The 22,595-nt window shown below is 47.8% G+C and overlaps 3 pseudogenes; 1 reads left to right on the forward strand and 2 right to left on the reverse strand.

The window, feature by feature from the left end:
- Positions 1-12,435: 12,435 nt before the first annotated feature.
- On the reverse strand, positions 12,436-13,187 carry LOC112830675 (glutathione S-transferase P pseudogene; annotated as a pseudogene).
- Positions 13,188-15,630: 2,443 nt separating this feature from the next.
- Positions 15,631-16,002, forward strand: LOC112830593 (large ribosomal subunit protein eL34-like; annotated as a pseudogene).
- Positions 16,003-19,546: 3,544 nt separating this feature from the next.
- On the reverse strand, positions 19,547-20,437 carry LOC112830979 (regucalcin pseudogene; annotated as a pseudogene).
- Positions 20,438-22,595: the final 2,158 nt, after the last annotated feature.

The raw sequence follows: 22,595 nt of genomic DNA on the forward strand, positions 1-22,595 counted from the left end.
CCATGGGACAGAGTTTCCACAGCACTTGGGGCCCTTTCCTGTCCCCACAGGAATACCTATGGTGGCGCCTGGGTTTGCTACCTTCCGATGCCCACATTCCTGGCCTGGGGTCCTGACCCAGGGCCTCCAGAGGTGTTTCCTTTGCCCATCCTGCCTGGTCCATGTGTGTCGTTTCAGTGAGTCCAGTCTGGGGGCTCCGACTTCATACCCATCCAAGGACCGTGCATTTATTAAACAACTACCGTGTGCTCTGCCCTGGGTTAGCATCAGTTATAGTGGCTGCCATGGGCACCCTAGCTGTGTTATCAGAAGGGGAACGACACAGTCACACACACACACACACACACACACACACACACACACACACACACACACCCCATCAACCCCAGAACCTAGCTTCTTCCTCCCCTTAGCTGGAAGCTTCTGTCGAGGGGAGTCAGGGCCGGTTAACAAGTGCAAGAGAGGAATAGGGAAACAGAAAGTCAAGAAAAATATGAGTAAGACCAAAAGAACAAACTTTTTAAAAAGATTTGATTTGTTTATGTATTTATTTAGAGAGAAAGAGCACGCACAAGCAGTGGGAGAGGCAGAGGGAGAGAGAGAGAGAATCCCAAGCAGACTCTGTTCCAAGCTCAGAGCCTGACACAGAGCTCGATCCCATGACCCCGAGATCATGACCTGAGCCAAAATCAAGAGTTGGATGCTCAACCGACTGAGCCACCCCGGCGCCCCAAGAATAAAGTTTTAACTTGAAAACTGATTACACACCCTAGAGAGGCACGAACCTTGGGCACGCCCAGCAGGCCGTGGAAAGCAAGAACTTGCTACCAGATTTCAACCACGAGATTGATTCCCTAGAGCCTTTGACATTTCCTAGGGGCACACAGAACACCCTACCTGGCACACACAGACAGCGGCTTGAACCACCTTGGGACTATATACTTTTTTTGACGTTTTGGTAACATGCTGGAATAGCAGAAGAAACAATTTTCTTCCTCATGGTGTTTTCACTGATCTTAACCAAGATCCTGAGCTCACCCCTACAAACTGGAGCATTTGTCTGAGGGGAACAGGAAGGGAGGAAAGCATCTGCTTTGATTTCTAACAGCCCAGAGCAATTTCTGACTGCTCATAGCGGATAAGATGGGGCAGGATGGAAATCTACACGGACCTCAGAGATGTGCTCCGTGAAGAACAATTCTAGCATGTGACGCATGTCTGGGTTCCTTCTCAGTGAGTAAAGTACCCCATAAGCCCTCAGATTTCTGAGCATTGCATGAGTGGACCTGGAAGATTTCTGAATGCAATCCCTGAACTTGAATTGGCTTTGTCTTTTGTTGTGACTGTGGACCTGTTACCTTTGCAGGGGGATTCCCAAAGCTGTAAACATTATTATAAATATTAGAAATTCCCTCTCATGCCTGCCCGGCAGGTCAGGCGACCTCCGCTGGCCTTCCAGCTTCACCCCTATCTGCTTTCAGGATCTGGAAGTGACAAAGATCTATGATCTCTGAGACTCCATTTTCTCCTCCATTGAATGGGGGTGTTAAAACCTGCGTTATTCATAAGAAAGTGTGTAGAGTGCCCTAGGCTGCCTCACCCATAGTCAGAGCCCCAAGCTTACCGGGGCTGCCGAAGCAGGAAAGGGTGAGTCCTGGCTTCACCCCGGGCTGTGATGTTTGAGCAGCACAAATGCCCATACCACCCCACAAGGACACCGGGGTCAGCCAGGACTGTGCCACCCTGTGGAGCTGTGTGACCTCGGCTGGCTCCATCTTGCCCTCTGAGTCTCCTTCCTTATCTATAGAATGGAGATAGTGATGCTTCATTGGATGCAATGCTTTAATTTGACAAGAGAAATGAATCACCCACCTGGAACACAGCCGACTTCAGCAATGTGAGCCCCTAATCCTTTTACCTGGTTGCAGAGGGATTGAGATGGCTAAGGCAGGTCTTGTCAGGCTCACGGCCCACTCTGGCAGAACGGGCCTGCCCAAAGCCCTCTAGGTCAGAGAGCAGAAGGATAGCAAGAGGCAAGGCAGGTGTGAGGACCACATCCCTTTTCCCAGAGAGGGGAAGTGAGTTCCTGGTGCGAGTGTGAGCTCCCTGCCCGAGAACAGCCAGCCCCACTGTGTCCAGAGGCCCCAGCTTTTCCACCTGCAGGGAATATGGGGGTTGGTTATTGGCAGGGCAGTGGGTTGGGACAGCAGGTGCTCATTCTCTCTTCTCAGAAGACCAGCTAAGTCCAGGAATTGCTGGCAGTTTCAGGCAACCAAAGTCAGGGACTGGTGATGGTTGGCACCCTCTGCTTTCGGGGCTCTTCGGGGACCCCAGTCTTTTCTCCCATCCTCCCTTCCCACTTGGGCCAGCTGAGGCTCTGGACAGAGCTCCCAGGCAGCTCACAGTGGACCTCTGCGAGCCTCTGGGGCCTCTTTTCTCTTTCTTCCGGCCCACCACTCTGTCCCATGCCCTCACATCCAGCCCCCAAGGCACCCTAGAATCATCAGGGAGCTTAAAAATTATATCACCTGGAGGCCACCCCCAGAGACTCTGATTCAGCTGGCCTGGGGTATATGGCCTAGGCACCAGGATTTTTATTTTGTATTTATTTATTTTAGAGATTTTATTTATTTATTTGGGAGAGAGAGAGAGAGAGAATGAGCAGCGGGAGGGGCAAAGGGAGAGAGAGAAGAAGACTCCCTGCGGAGCAGGGAGCCCGACATGGGGCTCGGTCCCAGGACCCCAGAGATCATGACCTAAGCCAAAGGCAGATGTTTAACCAACTGAGCTGCCCAGGCACCCCAGCACTGGGATTTTTAAAAACACTGCCTAACACAAAGCCTTAGGCACCAGACCTACATCTTTATGCTAATGACTTCCATACACATACTTGGACTCATAGGGGAGCCCTGTCCCCCCACCCACCATTCACTCCCATCCCTTCAGCTCCAGTTCTGTCTGCTCTGCACGGTGCAGTGGCTTTGCAGCCTGGGCCAGGAGCAGACTCTTCCAACTTTTCCAAATTCAGTCTCCAACCAGACCTGCCTGAGCGCCTATAAAGGGCTGGTGATGAGAGGTCCAGTACCTGGTGCCCAGGGGCAGAGAGGCACATGAGAAGAGCCCCTCTGGCAAGGGCTGTGATGAGCAGTGCCGCGAACTCTGGAAGCCAGGCAGAAGAGGCAGGGTTCTTAGCCTGGGGTTTGCAGGTAGACTTCAGGGCATCCATGAACTTGGGTGAGAAAAAAGCGATATTGTTTGCACGAACCTCTCGCCGAAATTTAGCATTTTCCTTTATTATGAGCGTGGATAAAACCCCAACAGTAGTATTGCCTGTGACTCTGTCCCCAGTGGAAATCACCGCTACTTTTCTATGGCGGTAGGAATGTTGCACAATGGCACAATATTGGTTTTGCTCTTCGCTACTTCAAAATTACAGGCCCTGCATACACTTGCCGCCAGATCTTGTTGATTCGTTAATGAAGAAGCATGCATGTTACTCCATCACAAACTTATTTATTTAATATTTTAGTGATAATATTTCGCTGGGAGCGGTTTCCTTCATAATCCTGTGTATTTTATTTTATGCATTCATTTTATGCAACATTCCTGGAAAGGGCCCCATAGGCTGCACAAGACTCCAAAGGGGTCCCTGGCACAAAGGTTAAGAACTGTGGAGTAGAAGTTGAGGCAGGTGTTCAGAGATCAAGATGTGGAAGCCACAATTGTGCGGGGCTGCAGGTGGCCTCCCCTGAGTACTCCACAGAGGCTGCCTGGAGGTCTTAGGAACTGGGAGACACCTGCCTGTGACAAGCCCCTGGATCCTTCAGCCTGGTTGTTTAGCTTTGCCTGGGTCCCCCGAGGCAGCCGGAATCAGGCAAGAACTGCCTGGCCTCCAAGCCTCACCATCCATCTCAATTCCTGAATCCTGGTGTCCGGCCGCAAGTCCTGCCTTCCCCTTTCCTCAGATAAACTTTGATTCCTTTGATTGATCAGCAGAGCTGACCAACACCCCATGGGGACAGAGTCTGCAGGAGGCCTCGGCCACCCAGAGATGAGGGGACCCAGTGTGTGACACCTGCCCTCGAGATAGACTCGGAGCAAGTGAGCTGTGCTCAGGGCAGGACCTCCCTGGAGAGCCAGAAGTGGCCTTCGCTGCAGGTCCAGGAAGATGCTAGGCCTTCTAGAGAGGGCCGGATGGAGGTGGGAGGTGATGTGGAGAGTAAGGGGTGGGACCCCAGAGCAGGGCTGACTTGCAGAGCCTGGGGCTCCTCCCTTCACTGCCTGTGGACACAGAGGGGATGGAGGCCCACACTCATGCCCCAGAGCACAGACCCTCCAGCCCGGCCGGCCCCTCTGCTCTTCTCACTCCAAGAGGCTGTGATCTCCACCAGGGAGTTGGCCTTTCCCTCATCATCTAAAAGCTTCTCAGAAATGCAGTTCTGAGAGCGAAAACTTCACAGCTTCTCCCCGAGGACTGGTAAGGCTACGATTTCACAGCAGCAACCCCGACCACCCCTGCCCACCTGTCCCCACTCGGGACTCTGTGTCCGCAACAGTGGCAGGGTGAGTAACCATGTGACAGGTTTGAGGAGTGAGGCTCCCCCTGCCCCACAAATCCCTGAGGACAGGCCAGGGCAAAGGAATTCCTGGGATTGTTTCGTAGTTTTTATTTGTGTGATCTAACGGATACCAACACATCCTTTAAAAATGAAATCTGGGGCACCTGGGTGGCTCCGTCGGTTAAGCATCCAACTCTTGATCTCAGCTCAGGTCTTGATCTCAGGGTTGTGAGTTCGGGCCCCATGTTGGGCTCCGTGCTGGGTGTGGAGCCTACTTAAAATAAAATAAAATAGAATAAAATAGAATAAAATAGAATAAAATAAAATAAAATAATAAAATAAAATAATAAAATAAAATAAAATAAAATAAAATAAATAAAATAAAATAAAATAAATAAAATAAAATCAATCATACTGAAAGGCTTCTATGAAAAACAGTCCCTTGTCCCATCCCTCCCACTCCCTAGTTCCACCTCCTGGAAGCAACCATTTTCGATCCCCTAGTATTTCTTCTGCTAGCTATCTCCATATTTGTAAAAAAAAAAAAAAAAGATTATGCTGCTGAATCTTGTTTAGAAGGATGTGGAAAGAGACTTTTCCTGTTGTTGGTTAAAGCCCCAGAGCAGAAGCCAAGAGGCTTAAGGGACCCCACAATCTAGAAAGAATGTCACAGAGCTGCTTGACAGCCCTCCAAGGTACCTCAGAGGAACCCAAGCTGGGCGCTGCACCCCTTCCCGAGCGAGCCTCCAAGAAGCTGGAGGCTGGGTGGGGCTCCTCAACCCTACTTCTCCACAGGTCGATCTGGCTGGGCTATTTGTTGGGGGACCCCTGACATCAGTTTTCCCAGAGAGGAGCCGAGTAGAGAAGAGGGCTGGTGGGGGGAGAGAGGCATCTCAGTATTCACTCAGCCCCCTGTTTTGGTTCAGGACCTCCAAGCCCAGTTCCTTTGCCTGATGCCCAGCCCCCAGGGCAGAGATTCCCCAATTCACCCTGGAGACCCTGCAGTCTTCGACTCTGATGGGGGGAGAGCTGTGCAGAGTGGGGAGGATGCCGAGGGCTCCTAACACCATCCTGCGATCCCCTTGCTGGCCTCCCCCCTCGGCCCACGTCTTCCATGTAATCGAGTGATTATGGGTGGTTCATTGTTGTACCCATTGCCGGCTTAGGACATGGCTTTCTCGGGGCCACTGCGTCAGTTTCCACTCATCTTTCTGCTTCTGGGTTCCAGATCATGTGGTTTCCTCTGCTGTTCTCCCCGTCTTTGGGGGTTTATGCCTTTCAAATGTCCCTTTACTATGACTTTCATGCAAGTTTTGGAGAGACAGCCAACTTAGATACAGTGATCCATCTGCCATCTTGATCGGGAGTCCCAGGTCTGCTTTCTGCTCCGAGGTGCCCTACGAGGCTGGATGTTTCATGTTCTTCCCCGTCTCTGTAGGTTGAGAGGGCATGAGTGGAGGCAGGGGCTGACAAGAGGCACAGGAGCCCCAGACTGAGGCACTGCCCATCTGTGCGAGGACAGCTGTATTCTGCTCTCACTTCTAAAAACGGTTGATTAATTATTCAAAAGGCTGGAATTTCGTTATATATTTTGTAGCTGACTCTGTTAGTTACCAGGGGAGAGAATATCTATGAGGAAGTTTTAATTGACTATTGCAACCCATGACCTGGAAGTCTCTCCATAAGCATCTTTGTACATCGGCGTGGTCCTTCTGGAGGCTTATTTTCCCAAAGTTCCTGTGGCGGGATTCTGGGGTGCGGGCCTGGTCAGGGATCCGGACCCCTGCTCTGAGGGTTGGCCTCCCCCACCGTCCCCAGCCTCCCCTCCCCAGTGCAATGCCCAGCATGGCCACTCCTGTGTGCAGCACCAGCCTAGACCGCACCGAACAGAAAAGCACAAATGAGAACAAACTGCCTTAATGTGGGGACTTGAAGGAAAAACAGTATTTGAGTTTACAGAACCCTAAGCCTAAAAACCTAAGTTTCTAATATATGCCCCACCCTGCCAACTCCAGATCTAACTGACAAGCATAAAAGGACTTCAAATCCCTCTCCCCAGCAGCCCAGCCCTGAGCTGGAGTGTCTTTGGATTCAGGTTTCTGATCTTTAGACTTGTTGAATAGAAGTGATATGTCCCCATGAAAAAAAATCCAGGCCTGCGGATCCCTGACTATTTTGTTTTCAACCTCATGGCAGATAGCTGGCCTGCATTTCTCTCCGTTACAGGTTTTGCTGTTCCTGCCTCTGGTCAGTGCAGGAAGAGACTAGAATCCAGGGGTCCTGGGTGCGAGGACTTGGACATCTCTGAGCCCCACAATTGGGACAGGGCTCCCCGCTGGTCCTCCTGGGTCCAACGCCTGCTGAGGACACAAAGACAGAAGTCTACAGGAGCTGGGGGCAGGGCGAGGCTTTGAAGAGGAAACTGGTATCAGGAGTGACAAAGCCTCCCCTCAGAGCTGGGCCTCAGGCACCCCAAAAAGTGTGGGGGTTCTTACCTGAGCACTTAGGTGCCTCAGTGAAGGTCACAGCAGCAGGAGCTCTCTGGGAGGTCCATTAAGGAATAGGTATTCCCCACAGTCCTGTTCCTTCCCTCTGCCCTGCTCTCGGGCCCGGCCTCAGCCATCCTGTGCTCAGAGCTGGCTCCTGATGGAACCATGCAACAGTGCTGTGTTTGGGTAGGGCTGACCCAGGTGAGGCCCAGGAAAGGTTCTCCTGAGACTTCCTTCCTATACCCCTGCAGCTTTCAAAGAGGAAGGACGGTAGCTGCTATCCTGTAGGCCCTCACCTCACCATGCCAGCCACAGGATCCTGCCCCCTACCCACCTGCTGAGAGCCCCAGGAGCAGGGCCGCTCTTGGCCAGCTCCTGAGGGTCACCCACGTGATGCTCTTGCCTCTTTTGATTTCGAATTCCCAGGACTTCAAATTGAAGAACAGTGAAATGTCAGGGTGGGAAGGGCTCAGCTAGACCTGGAAGTAGTGTGAACAGAGTAGGGAATGGAAAAGGCAGCCAAAGGTGTCATGTCAGGCAAAGTCCTAGCCTCCACCTGATGCTGATGGGAACTCTGGAGTGTAAGTTACACCTGGGTTTTAAGCCAACCTCAAGACAGCAGAGCTGAGCTAGCAATTCTTTACTATGGGCTACCCTGCAGGTACCTAAACACCCAAGCGTTTCCAGTTCCCTCCAGGGTGAAGAACTCTCAGATGTCAGCCCTTAGAAGGGGGTGGATGAGTCCACAGGACTGGTGAGTGGTGGCCTCAGGACCTGGGCAGAGCACCAAAAATGCCTTCTGCATTGAGCAAGTAACTAGAATGAAATTCTCCAGAAGACTAGTGTTCGGTGATGCACCAAGTCCCAGAATGAGAAGGAGGGTCAGAGGTCGTTACACATGGATTCCCAACTTCTGGTCCACCCTCTGAGGGGATAGGGAGGGTCTCCTCCCCTCGAAGTTTTAACATTCCAAATTGGTCATCCTCTCTCCATTCCACCAGAACATCCTGTCCCCCAGCCTGTGTGGTCAAGCTGGCCACAAGGTGACTCAAGAGCCTTGGCCAGCACCTTCTGAGTCGACTGCCAGTACTCACCTGGCCAGCCCTGCAGCCCACCCATTCTCGCAGGCTTTCAGGAAAGAGATTATCTGGCAACAAGAATTTCTAATGAATTTAGCCACAGCTCCCTTTCCCCAGCTTACAGGTTTTAGAAATGACCACCAATAGACATAAAGGCCTAAGTCTTCTAGATTTGCCCTTCCTACTTTTTCTACTTCTATTATACAGTGGGATGTTTGTCCCCCTCATCTCCCTTGGCACCTCCCCCACCCCAAGGGCTCTGGGCGCCAGGACTGTATCTGCTGTGTTGGCCACCATGTCCCCAAGGTCTCTTCTGGTGCCCAGCAAACAGGAGGAGGTGCTAAGTGACTTTGGTTGATAAGAACTGATGTCACAGGATGTTTGTGACACCAAGTGTGAAAAATGAGCTTTGTCTTAGCCTGCATTCCCTGGGAAGCAGAATTTGAGGCAAAAGCTTAGATGCTAACACTTTTTGAGGAGTGAATCCCAGGGAAGCAGGAGTGAGGCAGGCAAAAGAGAGGGAAGGCCCAAGGGAGGGCTGACTGAGCTGACCACAGCACTGTAACAGGCACAGAGATTGTCTGGCTGCGAAAGACGTCTGAAGAGGGCTGTATGAGCCACCATAACATCAAGGAGTCTGCCTCAGAGAAAGAAAGGGGAAAAAACACTCCCATCTCCCAGTTGCTGAGTTTACTGGGTGCCCGCCCCAGGGGCCTTTCTACCCCTGCTCATATGTGTGGTGCCCCTCACGGCCCCAGTAGGAACCAGAAGAGCTGAATCCCGGGGCTGCGGTGGTGCATTCTGGCATGAGCTGCAGCTTGTGGGGTAGGCCAGCCAGGGGACAGAAGCCAGTGGCCCGCGCCATCTGCTGTCTTGCAGCCCATAGCTCTGAAGGCCAATATGCCTGCATAGGTGCCAAGTGGGCCTGCAGTTGCTTGCACCCCAGTAGGGACAAGCTCCAGGACAGGAGGAAGAGACAAGCAGCAAGAATGTGGGGGCCAGGTGTGCCACAAGGCCAGGTGGTCAGGGGGGAACTAGGCAGATGAGGCCCGCACCAGAAGGCTATGCCCAGCTCAGCAAACTCCCTCCAATAAAGATCCAAATCTTCCCTGTGCCTCAAGAATGGGGAGGTACCAGGTGGTCCTCTAGAAGGGTCACCTGTAATATCAGGCAGACAATGATCAAATAAATCTAGACCAGGTCTAGCATAAGCATTTCTCAGCAGCTACAGGAGAAAAAGACACCCCTCCATCAGAGCTGCGTGTCTGGCCCCATACCCACTCAGGTTCTGTAACCCCTGGTTCACATGAGGAGGTTCTGGGAAGCGCCTGGGCAGGGCCTGAGACCGCAGAGGAGGAGGTGGTAGGCCAGAAGGGGAGAGGTGAGCCCCTGAGTGGGGCAGCCTTAAAGAGTTGGAGCACAACTCCCAGATCCTTCCATGGCCCGGAGGGCAAGAGTAGACATTTTGGAGATGAGAACTATGCCGGTTGAGAACGTGATTCCCATGGTTCCGCCTGCCCTAACTCAAAGGGGTATCCTCAGTAAGCTTTGCTGGTGTGGTGGATTCAAGATGGCCTCAAATTCTTTGACACTCCTCCCCTTGAGAGGTGAGATGTGTCCCCAGCCCTTGAATCTGGGCAGGCTCTGTGACGGCTTTAACCAGTAGAATATGGTGGGATTCAGGGTCTACCAGACTGGGCCCAGGCCTTAAGAGCCTGGAAGCTTCCACTTCCTGTGTCTTGGAACACTCTGTGTGGGGAGCTCCAGTTGCCTTGCAGGAAGTCTGATGACTGGAGCTGCCTCACTGGAAAAGTCACATCAATCAGCTTCAGTTGACAGCCCAGCAGCGCTCAGACTTCCAGCCATCCCTGCCAGGTGCCAGGCACATGAGGGAAACTACTCTGGACATTGCCATCTGCCAGCTAGATAGCACTGAGTGACCTCAGTTCATACCTTGTGTACAAAAACATCGTGCAGCAGAGCCCTGCCCCAATTCCTGACCTACAGAATTGTGAGACAGAATAAAGTGTTTGTCGGTTGAAGCCTCTAGGCTTTAGGGTAGCTTGTTATACAGAAACAGACAACCAGAACCAGAGGCTGCATTCCCCGCCCACCAGGGCCCCCACTTTGCTTTTGTGTAGTTTTCCTCACTGTGCCTTCCTCTGCACTGGGCATCACCTGCTCACTGAGGTTGCAGCACTGACTGAGGCATGACCCTACCCTGGAGGGCCTCCCCTGTGTGGGAGAGAGGGGCAGCACAATGAGGTAAGGTCTATAATGGAGGCCTGTATCACATATATGGAGAAGGAGTGAAGGAGTTGCCTGTCAAGGGACATGTGACCTGAGGTCAGTGAGCAGCAGAGGGCCTAGCAGGCCACTGAGCAGGTACACCTGGACAGCAGCAGGGTCCCACCTGGCTGGCTCAGCCATTCCTCCAATGTGGTGCACTGAACTGGAACTAAAGATGTTCCAGGAGCAAAGGTGGATAATAATAATACACCTTTCTCATCCCACCACAATGAACTACCACCTGGGTTATATATTCTATTCTCATGGGTGTTGCAATGCATTTTTGGGTTTCCTAATTAATTGTTCTATTGATCCATGTATCTATGCCCATGGCGACACCATACTGATTTGATTAGAGGGGCTCTAGAATATGTTCTGATGTCTGGTAACCTACGTCTCACCTCACTATTATTGTTTATTTCTTGACTGCTTTGGGACATTTATTCTTCCAGATAAACTCTAAGATTATTTTATTAAATCTTTCTCCATCTGAAGAAAATCATTATTATTTGAGATTGCTGGAACTGCATTCAATGGAAAATATTTTTTTAATTACATTTATTTTTTAGTTTCCCATCATTGTTAGGCTTTTCCATTTGGTCAGATCTTATTTTCCATATTCCACCGAGATCTTATAGTTTGTCTAAAATATAAGTTAGTAGCTTTCTTGTGAAATTAATCTATGAAGGTTCTTGTTACTAGAGGAGACAAAAGCCATAGATTTTGGCATTGTTTATAGGTTGATTGAGCAAACTTCCCAAACTCACCTATTCCAGATTTTTTTTTACCAAGGTCTCTTCGGTTTTCCAATTATCTGAGAAATAGATGACTTCATTTCTTGTTCCCAGATGTCCATACCAGTTATTTCACTTTCTCATTTTCTGTTTGACTCTTGTAAACAATATTAAGTAATAACAGTAAGTTGAGATCTGTCTCTAGGTCCCGATTTTAATTGAACCCATGGGCCCTGGCGTTGGGGGAGCCTCGCTCAGCACCTTGCAGCCCTGACGCTGCCCGATGCCACCGCCGCCCAGCCTTCAGGCCCCAGGGAGCAGAGGGCGCCCATCCAGATGCAGCGCTAACACCGAGCCCGCCGCCGGGGTGTCCGGAGGGCACCCCCAAGAGCAAGGACCAAGCGCGCACAGACCCAGGAGGCCCGCTCCCGTCCATCACCAGACGCTCCCGCACGCAGCCTGAGAGCAGCCCTCGGGGAAGGCCACCAACCGCCGCCTAGGCCTCGTGGCAACCTCAGGCGCTGCCGAGGCCCCCCTCCAGCCGGACCCGCGCATCTGTCCAACCTTAGCGACCCCTGGGCCTCGGAGGCTGCCGCCGCGGCTAAACAAGGTGAGCAGGTGCCTTAGAGCAGTTTACAGCCCCATTGGAGAGGTTTTGCTGCCTGAACCACTGCAGTAGGAACAAACTCAAACGTAGTTTTTATAACCCGAGGGATTGACTGATAATGTCATCTGCAAGAAGAAATACATGCAAACAGAAATTTTGGGAAAAAGAAAAAAAGAATAAGGAAAAGTCCTTGTCTTGCCAGATATAAACAAAATATGTACCAGAAAATTACTGTAATAAAATACTATGAGACTAGCAGAGGGATAAATAAACAGATCAATGCAACAGAAACCAGAAAAATGACCAGAAACAGACCCACACATCTAGTCATGTATATGTGACAGGGCAACACTTTTAAATTCTGGGAAAAGGATAGATTATTCAATAAATGATGTTAAGCATCTAAATAGGTGATTTTGACCTATTTTAAAAAGAGATGTCGCTTTCACAAAAATCTCAGAGCAAATCTTAGAGGAAAGATTTAGTGGTTTAAAAAAAAAATCAGCCATGGGGCACCTGGCTGGCTCAGTCAGTGGAGCCTATGACTCTTGATCTCAGGGTTGTGGGTTTTCAAGCCCCACATTGGGGGTGTAGAGATTACTTAAAAATAAAATCTTAAAAAAAAAGCCATAACAAAAGAGCAAAATCAAACCAACCAAGAAATTATGCAAGAATATCTTTTTTTTTTTCTTGCTTAGAAATTTTATTCGTCCTGGAGAAAGGAAGGAAGGCAGCCCCCGCATCCCACGGGGGGGTCCACAAGCTCTCATTGTTTCCCGTTGCCGTTGATGGGGCGGTTCACGTGCTCGGGGGAGGCGAGGAAGGCCTTGAGCTTGGGCCGGGCGCTGAGGCGCATCACATAGGCAGAGAGCAGGGGCAAGGAGTCCAGGCAGCTGGGGTCCAGGACCTGGTGAATCAGCAGCAGGTCCAGCAGGTTGTAGTCGGTGAAGGAGATCTGGTTGCCCACGATGAAGGCCTGGCCCCCCTCGTTCTGGGACAACAGCGTCTCAAAAGGCTTCAGGTACCCTGGTAGTGCCTTCAGGTACTCGTCCTTCCCTGCCTCGTAGTTAGTGTAGATGGGTATGACGTATTTGCAGCGAAGGTCCTCCACACCATCGTTCACCACATCCAGCAGGGCTGCCTCCCGATGGTCCTTCCCGTACAGCCCAAGGGAGCGGCCCAGGTGTCACAGGATGGCATTGGACTGGTACAGGGTGAGGTCTCCGTCCTGGAACTTGGGGAGCTGCCCATACAGACAGGAGGCCTTGAGCGGGCCCTGCAGCCAGCTCTCCTTGGTCACCACCTCCTCCTTCCAGCTCTGGCCCTGGTCAGCCAGCAGCATGCGCATGGCCTCGCAGCGCCCCGGCACAGGAAAGTAGACAATGGTGTAGGGCGGCATGGTTGCAACGCGGGCGGAGGTGGCGGTGGCGACGGAGCGCAAGAATATCTTTTTAAGGGGCGCCTGGGTGGCTCAGTTGGTTAAGCGACTGCCTTTGGCTCAGGTCATGATCCCAGGCTCCTGGGATCGAGTCCCGCATCGGGCTCCCTGCTCAGCGGGGAGCCTGCTTCTCCCTCTGACCCTACCCCCTCTCATGCTTTCTCTCTCTCATTCTCTCTCTCAAATAAATAAATAAATAAAATATTTTTTAAAAAAAGAATATCTTTTTAGGGGCACTTGGGTGGGGCAGTTTGTTAAGCATCCGACTCTTGATTTCAGCTCAGGTTATGATCTCAGGGCTATGAGATCGAGCCCCAGGTCAGGCTCCACTATCTGTGAGGTGTCTGCTTTGGACTTTCTCTCCCTCTTCCTCTGCCCCTCCCCACCCTGCTCTTGAGTGCGAGTGCACATTCTCTCTCTCTCTAATATAAATAAATCTTAAAAAAAGAAAAAGCAATGAGCAGGCTTAAAACTCTTCAGGAGTTTCCATTTCTAATTAGTAATGGTGGCTTGTATCAGACTAACTATCCGCTGATAACAATTCTAAATTCCGGACAAAATATTTTTAAAAGCCAACTGTTTGAAAGTATTTGAGAGCAAACAAAAGTAGGTAGAAACTGGAGAGGTTATGATCCTTGAAAAAAGGAAAGAACATGGAGTGAGATCCCCATTTACTCAGCTTTTCTCCCAGGTCACTCAGTCTGTGCAGAGGGGGGCTGGGGTGGAGTAGGTGTGGGTGAAAAGGGGGTGGGGATAGATCTCAAGCAGAAAAAAGCCAACATACCCCGCTGAGGAATCAGAGGTCAGGGCCTCGGAGCATCTAACATTGAGGGGGGAACCCCTGAGAGAAGAGCACACCAGAGGGAGAACCCTAAGATCTGTGTACAAACTCCTCTGAAATCCTTGGCTGACTCCTGCACTGCCCATGTACAGGACAGGATTCCAAGGAATCCAGAGGAAGGCAAAAGCTCAGTGGAAATTTCAACTGTGGTCCAATGCTAGAGAAAGAAAAATTTGGAGCTCAAATCCTGTCAAGTTAGAAAAGCCTGGTACACATTCTGGCTTTCCATTGAAACCCCAGAAGGTCCACACATTAAAAGTAAGGACCACTTCCTGGAACCAAGGACTACACCCTAGGACTAAGGGCAAAATTGAAATAGACCCACTCTAAAAAGTCTAAAACCAAGCCTTCATAGGATCAAAATGATCTGGCTGTGGTTTAAGTTCCTTCAAGAACAAAACTTGACATTTGTAAGTGGAAGATAATGAGATTTAGAGTCTCTAAATTGTATCAACCACAATATTCAGAAGCCAATAAGAATTTGCTGGCCATGCTGAAAAGCATTCCCACAGTTTTTTCTTCTCATCTCCATCTATCTATTTAATCCCAGGTACCTTGAACCCATCAAGCTTGGCGGGAGGGTATTGTGGGCTGAATTGTACCACCCTCACCCCAAGTTCATATGTCCAAGTCCTAACCCCCAAGACTCTCAGAATAAAGACAGCGTCTTAATTTTTTTTTTAAGTTTTATTTATTTAAGTAATCTCTATACCCAACATGGAGCTCAAACTCACAACCCTGAAATCAAGAGTCATATGCTCCTCTGACCGAGCCAGTCAGGCACCCTGGAGATAGGGTCTTGAAAGAGATAATTAAGGGGCACCTGGGTGGCTCAGTCGATTAAGCATACAACTCTTGATTTCAGCTCAGGACATGATCTCAGGGTCGTGAAATCGAGCCCCATGTCAGGCTCTGTGCTTAGCAAGGAGTCTGCTTGAGATTCTCTCTCTCCCTCTCTCTCTGCCCCTCCCCCACTGTGCATGCTCTCTCTCTCTCTCTCTAAAATAAATAAATAAATCTTTTTTTTTAAAAAAAGAGAGATAATTAAGGGTAAATGAGGTCATTGGGGTGGACTCTAGTCCAGTGTGACTAGTGTCTATATAAGAAGAGGCAATTAGGACACAGACACACACACACACTCATGAAAACAAAGGGGAGATGATGATCCATCTACAAGCCAAAGGGAGAGGCCTCCGGATGGAAGCAAGACTGCCAAAGCCCTTTCTATTCCCCCCCATCCCAATGACAATAAATCAGTCCATTATTCCCTGAGAATGTCTCTTTCTTGAAGTATCTTGCCATACGCAGTCAATACCAACCAACACAAGCTACTAACATTTGGTTTTTTAGACTCTTCTGGAGCTACAAGCTTACTAGGTTCACGATCTACCTTCCAAGTAATTGTAGGTGTGGTTTTCTCAGTAGTATCAGTGTGAAACAGCTTCCACAATCAGCTTTCTAGCCCCATCAGTTGACTCCTAAGTCAAGGACACAGAAGTCAGGCTTTGTTAAGGCACACTTCATCTCTCAACATCAGTTTCCGTGTCAAAGTATGCTGACTTTCTTCTTGGGAACACATCTGTAGGCTTTCAGAATGGTCCGTTGTTTGACCTACCATCGTAAGCTGTCCTACAAGACAGCCTCTAACAAAACTAGGCTGTCCTGAACCCCTGGTAAGAGAATCATTTACCTTCGTACCAGGAAGGTCAGGAAAGCACCAAAATCTATGTGTGGCGTATGCCCAGGCCAAATTCGAGGAGTTTGTGCCGTGAAGCCTACCATTCTTATAAGCTTGTCTAAAACAAAAAAACATGTCAGCAGGGCCTATAGTGGCTCCTTGTGTGCTAAGTGTGTGTGTGACAGGATCAAGCGTGCTTTCCTTCCTGAGAAGCAGAAAATCGTTGTGAAAGTGTTGAAGGCACAAGCTCAGAGTCAGAAAGCTAAATTTTATTTTTTAATTTTTTAAATTTTTTTTAGAAAGCTAAATTTTAAAATGAAGCTTTTTTGAGTAATAATAATAAAAAAACAAAACAAACTATGCTAGATTATGTCAAAATCTTAATGACATAAAATAACAAAACTTTCTTCCTGTTCATGCTGTATGTCTATTACTGGTTCCTGGGCCCCTTTCACTTGACTTTCTCGCTTTGTGATCTAGGCTGATGGAGCAGCCATGATCTTGAACATGGCCAGACTCACCAGCAGATGGATTGTTCTGGAAGGCGACAAATTGGCAATTAGATGTTTAGGTCCTGAAGTGGCACATATCCTCTGATCAGAACTGATTGGCCAGAAGTAGCCAGGTAGTTCCCTACCCAAGCACAAGGGGACAAGAAGGGCAAACACCAGGTGCCCTAAAGTAGAGAGCAGAAAATATCCAACGGCATCATCCAATGGCATATGAACTATACCTGTTCTCTAGGTCTGGTGACTAGAGGCCCAACCTTACTAGAGTTGCAGCCCCAGGTAGGCCCATTTCCATACTTAAGAGGCCCCTGACCAACTTTCACAGCTCAACTGTATATTATATACCTTCCTCCTAGTCTTTCACCAAGAAACCTGTGGTGTAATTTTGCCAGGTAACTGTGCCAGGTAAAGAGGAATCCCCACAAACTTTCAGTTACCATTGACCCTCCCTCTAAAATAGAACTCATTCCTTAATACTCAGACCACCAACTTGGCCCACCAATCAGGGCCCTGACAGCATCAGGTGATACCTGAAGCTTTGACCAGGGTCAACAACAGGCTCTGTGAAGCAACAATCATCAGGATCACGTCCCCGGTTTCCGAATGTGTAGGTAGAACAGATGCACTGGACTGATTGCCACGGAGCTGCCGTGAGCTTAAAGAGTCAGTGTCTCGTCATAGGAACTGCCAAGTAGAAGCCACCGGACTACCCTTCCAGGCCAAGGGAGATGATGGCAAGGAAATTAACTCCCCAGCTCCCAAGGTTGGAGGTCTTTGGGAGCTGTGTTTGCCTCGTCTTCTGCCCTTGAGCAATCACCCCCATGTATCATGGAGTGTGTATAAAATTAGGGGAATTGTATCAGCAAGAAGCCAGCAGAATTTCAGGTAAAAGGGGGGCACAGCCAGGTGTACCTGAGGCTGGTCAGTAACCAAGGACCAAATCCAGAGCATATCCAGAAAGTTCTCCTTGTGGTCGAAGTGGGAAACCTAATCAAGAGCAATGGAAAGAGGAGTGACTTCGCAAAGTAAAAAAAAATAAAATAAAATGTGGAAGGACAAGGGGAGTGAGAGTCTTCTGAGGAAATGAGTCTCCTTTTGTAACTGAAAAAGCACCATATATAACCCAATGCGTGGCAACTCCTTATCAAAATATCTCAATTTTTCCAACTTTTGCTTATCGTGAATGTGTAAAACCTTTGAGATGTAGAAGAAATTGTTACGCCTGTGTTTATCTAGTTTATTATCTTAACTATTAATATTTTTACATGCATATTTTATAAAGTAAAATCTCAATCTATAAATTTCTCTTTTATCCATTCCACATGTTGTGAAATGACCTCAGTGTTTTGATGTCCCCTGGAGCCTCTTGGTGAGTCATCCAAAAGGTTTCTTGCATTTCTTGAGAACAACAAAACCAGAAAGTCTCGAGAATTCCAATTCCCTACTTACCATCAAGAAGATCTCAAGGAAATTGGTTTGCATGGGGTGCACTTATCGTGGGTGGAAATGGGGACCCACCTGGCCGCTCTGCGGAGGTGTGAAGCTGCTGTAGCACCGAGGGGACGCCCAAAGTACTGTCTACTAAAGGGTGGCAAAAGCAAATGACCCTGGGACTTGTGACACAGTCACAACTGATTAGGTAATGGACAAAGGATCCACACTGGTTGCTTAGGTTAAAAAAAAGAGGGGAACTTTGATAGATTAAGAGAAATGTAAGAGTCATGTCACAGAATGTAGTGTGTAACTAAAACCTTTGGGGGCAATCAGGGAAATTTGATCCTCGACTGGATATTAGATGTTTTAAGCAAATGATTGTTTTCTCTTTTTTTTTTTTTTTTAAGATTTCATCTGTTTATTTCAGAGTGAGAGAATGAGAGAGAGAGAGCACAAGAGGGGGGAGGGCCAGAGGGAGAAGCAGGCTCCCCGCTGAGCAGGGAGCACAATGAAGGATTCGATCCTGGGACTCCAGGATCATGACCTGAGCCGAAGGCAGTAGCTTAACTGACTGAGCCACCCAGGCGCCCTGCAAATAATTGTTTTTTCAAAGATGAGATGATGGTATGGTGTTTGTGTTAAAAGAGTCTTCTTCTGGTGTGCCTGGCTAGCTCAGTCAGAAGAGCATGTGACTCTTGATGTCAGGGTGGTGAGTTCAAGCCCCACATGGAGTGTAGAGATTACTTAAATAAGTAAAAACTTTTTTTTTAAAGAGTCCTTTTCTTCTAGATACATAATGTCTAGAATTTAATTTAAAATAATCCAACAGCAGAGGTTGAGAAGGAAACAGAGAGGAAGTCTTGAGTGTGTGTGTGTGTGTGTGTGTGTGTGTGTGTGTGTGTGTGTGTGTTGGGGGGACAGTAAAGAGAAAACAAGATTGGCCACAATTAATAATTGGTCAAGCTGTGTGATGAGTACTTGAGGGATAATTATACGAATCTCTCTATTCTTAAGTATGACAGCCTCCATTTTAAAAAATAAAATAAAATGTTTTCAAAAGTTTGTTTTTCAAACTGAGACAATTTAGAGAATATCCTATAATCTGAGAGGCTTTTAAGGACTAGACTATTATTTTTGTTAACTAGGCCATTATTTATTAGTTTTTTGAAGCTTTAGGTATGTATAATAAGTATGGAATGCAGAACGAATATGGTCCCTTGCCCTCCCCTTCTAGCAATTGCAAAGAATCAAGAGGCTGGTTGACAGCTGACCAATTCTTTACATTTCTATAATACCTTGGCAGAAGGTGTTGTCGTGTGTTATCAAAACCATCTGTCACCCCTTACTAAAATGCTCTACCATTTAAAAATTGTAAATAGGGATTCCTGGGTGGCTCAGTCACTTGAGAGTCTGCCTTCGGCTCAGGTCATGGTCCTGGGATCCTGGGATTGAGTCCCAAATCGGGGTCCTTGCTCAGTGAGGAGTCTGCTTCTCCCTCTGCCTGCTGCTCCCCCTGCTTGTGCTCTCTCTCTCTCTCTCGCTGACAAATAAATAAAATCTTAAAGAAAACTGTAAATAAAAATTGGACGCCGCTAATAATATTTTTTTTTTTTTTTGTAACTAGGCTGAAATTTTAGCTCAAGGATTTTCTACATGTCTTCAAAAGTTCCTCTAGGGGTGTCTGGGTGGCTCAGTCAGTTAGGCATCTGCCTTCAGCTCAGGTCATGATCTCGGGGTCCTGGGACTGAGCCCCACATTGGGCCCCCTGCTCAGCAGGGAGTCTACTTCTCCCTCTCTCTCTGCCACTCCCTCTGCTTGTGTGCTCTCTCAAATAAATAAATAAAATCTTTTTAAAAAAAAGTTCCTCCAGTAGAAAGAAGGCCTGCCACTCATCCTGCATAGGCACAGGGAGGAATTCCTTTGACCCCTGGGCCAGGTATCTTGAAAATTCCACTAGCTTCAGGCTGCAGCAGAAGACCCTCGGGGTCCCTTCCATCCTGGACAGAGGTCAAGGACATTTCAGAGTAGTCCTTCCCTCTGAAGCAAAATGAAGTTGAACAGGTAACTTCACGGTTTGGAGTCTTTCCCCCATCTCAGGATCTAATCAAATCGCTCTTCTTCCACTGCAACAGGCCACCCAGAGCTCCCCCTCAGCATCAGTGCACATTCCCTCGGGTTCGTTCTCCTTTCTCTAGCTTGTGAACACTTCTGTGGTAGGAGATCTTTCCTGTCTGCAGGTCCTAGTCAAAGGTGCCCATGGAGCAAGACAGGCTGTCCATGTCATAGAAGATGTTTTGGTCCAGGGGCCAATCCAAACCACTGGAGATGTCCACCTGGGCAAAGTACTTTTCCACACAGTGGTCAGGAAAGAGGGAGTACAGGGACCCCTGGTGCCACTCCAGAACAGCCGGGGCTGTCTCCTCAGCCATATGGCCAGTCAAGTATCTCTCAGCGGGATCCACATGCCCATCATTGAACGGATTGTTTTTCTTGTCTTTATCTACTGTGGCCAGGACAACTGCTGACTGATCTTCCAATTCAAAGCACAGAACTGTGTTCCAATGGGGGCAACATAGCCTCCTGACTGGCGAAGGGCCACGGAGCTGGCAGGGGCATTCACGGTCACTTGCTGTACTCACATGCTGAGCAAATACCACTGGCAAACCTTTTTTTGCAGGAATATCTACGAAGAGCAGAGAGTTGGATGCCTCCTCTCTCACTGGAGACGGGCCACACTGGCAGCCCTTTGGCAGAACACACTCAATCTTAATGGAAGACATTGTTCTGGGGGGACATCTTGGTGCTAATGACCCTCGGAGGGCTGGCTCAGGACTAGATTACTATTTACTCTTCTTTGAAAGAGTCTTTGAAAATGAAGAACTCTCGATATTGGTGTCTGTGTTAGTAATTTGACCAAGGTCACATACTTACCACATGGTAAAGTTGGAATTTGGTCTTTGGCTCTCTCTCCTGACAGCTAGGTGATGCTCAGTCACAGCCAATCACTTCAGAACCTTAAACTAGTTTATGTGAAAGCCTTCTCATCTATCTTGATTTGGATCACTTGGTTGGTTAATGAGACAAATTTGAGCACTCATGCTGGAAAGTGGCCTACCAGCCTTGGATATTCAGTGTGGGCCATGGGCATTGTCAATGTGTGTGTGTAAGAATATGTTTTAAAGAAGGAAAAGAGAACACACATCAATCTAGAACGTCAGTTAAGTTCAGTTCAATTAAGGGGCACCTGGCTGGCTCAGTCAGTGGAGCATGTGACTCTTGATCTCAGGGTTGTAAGTTCAAGCCTCACAGTGGGTGTAGAGATTACTTAAAAATAAGAAATCCAGGGCACCTGTGTGGCTCAGTTGGTTAAGTGTCTGCCTTCGGCTCAAGTCGTGATCCCAGAGTCCTGGGATTGAGTCCTGTATTGAGATCCCTGCTCAGCGGGGAGCCTGCTTCTTCCTCTCCTTCTGCTGCTCCCCCTTCTTGTACTCTATCTCTGTCAAATAAATAAATAAAATCTTTAACAAAAGAAAGAAAAAGAAATCTGGGACGCCTGGGTGGCTTAGTTGGTTAAGCATCTAACTCTTGATTTCAACTCAGGTCATGATCTTAGGGTCATGAGATCAAGCCCCATATCAAGCTCCATGCTGGGTATGGAGCCTGCTTAAGATTGTCTCTCCTCCTCTCCTTATGCCCCTCCCTCCCATGCTTACTCCCTCTCTCAAATAAAATAAAATAATTAAATAAATTAAAAATCTTTTAAAAAGTACAGTTCAGTTAAGAGAGTTGCTATTGTATTTTTGAGGAAATAATGTATTAGTTAGCTTTGGTGTGGTAACAAACACCTCCCTACCCTAATCCCACTGACTTACCATAGTACGCATTTCTCATTCACATTGCATGTTAGTATCTATGATGGCTCTGCTTCATGTATCTTCTCATTCCAGAGCCAACCTGAAGGATCAGCCCCTTTTTAGGATATGCCATTTTTATGGCCAAGGGAAGCAAGCAAGAGACAGAGCTGAATCTTCTAATGGCTCTTAAAGTTTCTGCTTGTCTGTGGTATATATTACTCCTGCTCACGTTCCACTGTCCAAAGCAGTCATATTGACAATGGGTTAAGGAAGTACACCCTACCTTCAGGAAAGCACTGCAGATTACACATATAATCCTCTTACAAGGAAGAGAGCAGATGGTTGGAATCAATAATCCAATTGCCTGCATATTCTAATATGTTAACTGTTGCTGCAGTAGAGTATAGAATATTGCTGTTATTTTTCTATTCCCATATTTTCCATTTTCGCAGTATTTACATAATTTTTATAATTCAACATCTCTTCTACTGGGGTAAGCTACAGTGTCCGTTACTTGGCCTTTAGCACATCGGAGACATTTCTGACTATGAAAACCATACCATTTATTTTGCATCAGTCAATCTCTTCACTTGATTTCTTTTTGAACAGAGCTCAGACTGCTTCACCCCTACCTTTACTGCATTTATGATTGACTCCTGGATACTTACAAGCATTAGTGAAAATATATATGTGAAAGAAGCTGACATGTACTAGATATTCACAAAGACTTCTTAAATCTGAATTGTGTGTTATTTGTGTAGATAAACATTTCAATGCAACATAATAAAAACATCTGATTTTATTTATAGTATTTTATTTTATAATTCAACTTTGTTACAAAGATAATAAATGTTCATTTTAGGGAATTACAAAAATATAAAAAAGCAAAAACCGGTGGGTAAAATCATTAGTCATCTCACCACCCCAACATAACCACGGTTAGCATTTTAGTGAACATATTTTCAGTGATATTTCTAGTATATGTAAATATATAAAAAGGGATCATGTTGTGATCAACTAGTTTTACTTCTCTTATGATGTGACTAGGCATCGATGCCATTAGGTATTATCCTACATTATTAAT

Source organism: Callorhinus ursinus, unplaced genomic scaffold (assembly GCF_003265705.2).
Source record: "Callorhinus ursinus isolate GAN/ISIS: 27379988/994484 unplaced genomic scaffold, GSC_fseal_2.0 scaffold31, whole genome shotgun sequence".
In the NCBI taxonomy this organism is placed as follows: domain Eukaryota; kingdom Metazoa; phylum Chordata; class Mammalia; order Carnivora; family Otariidae; genus Callorhinus; species Callorhinus ursinus.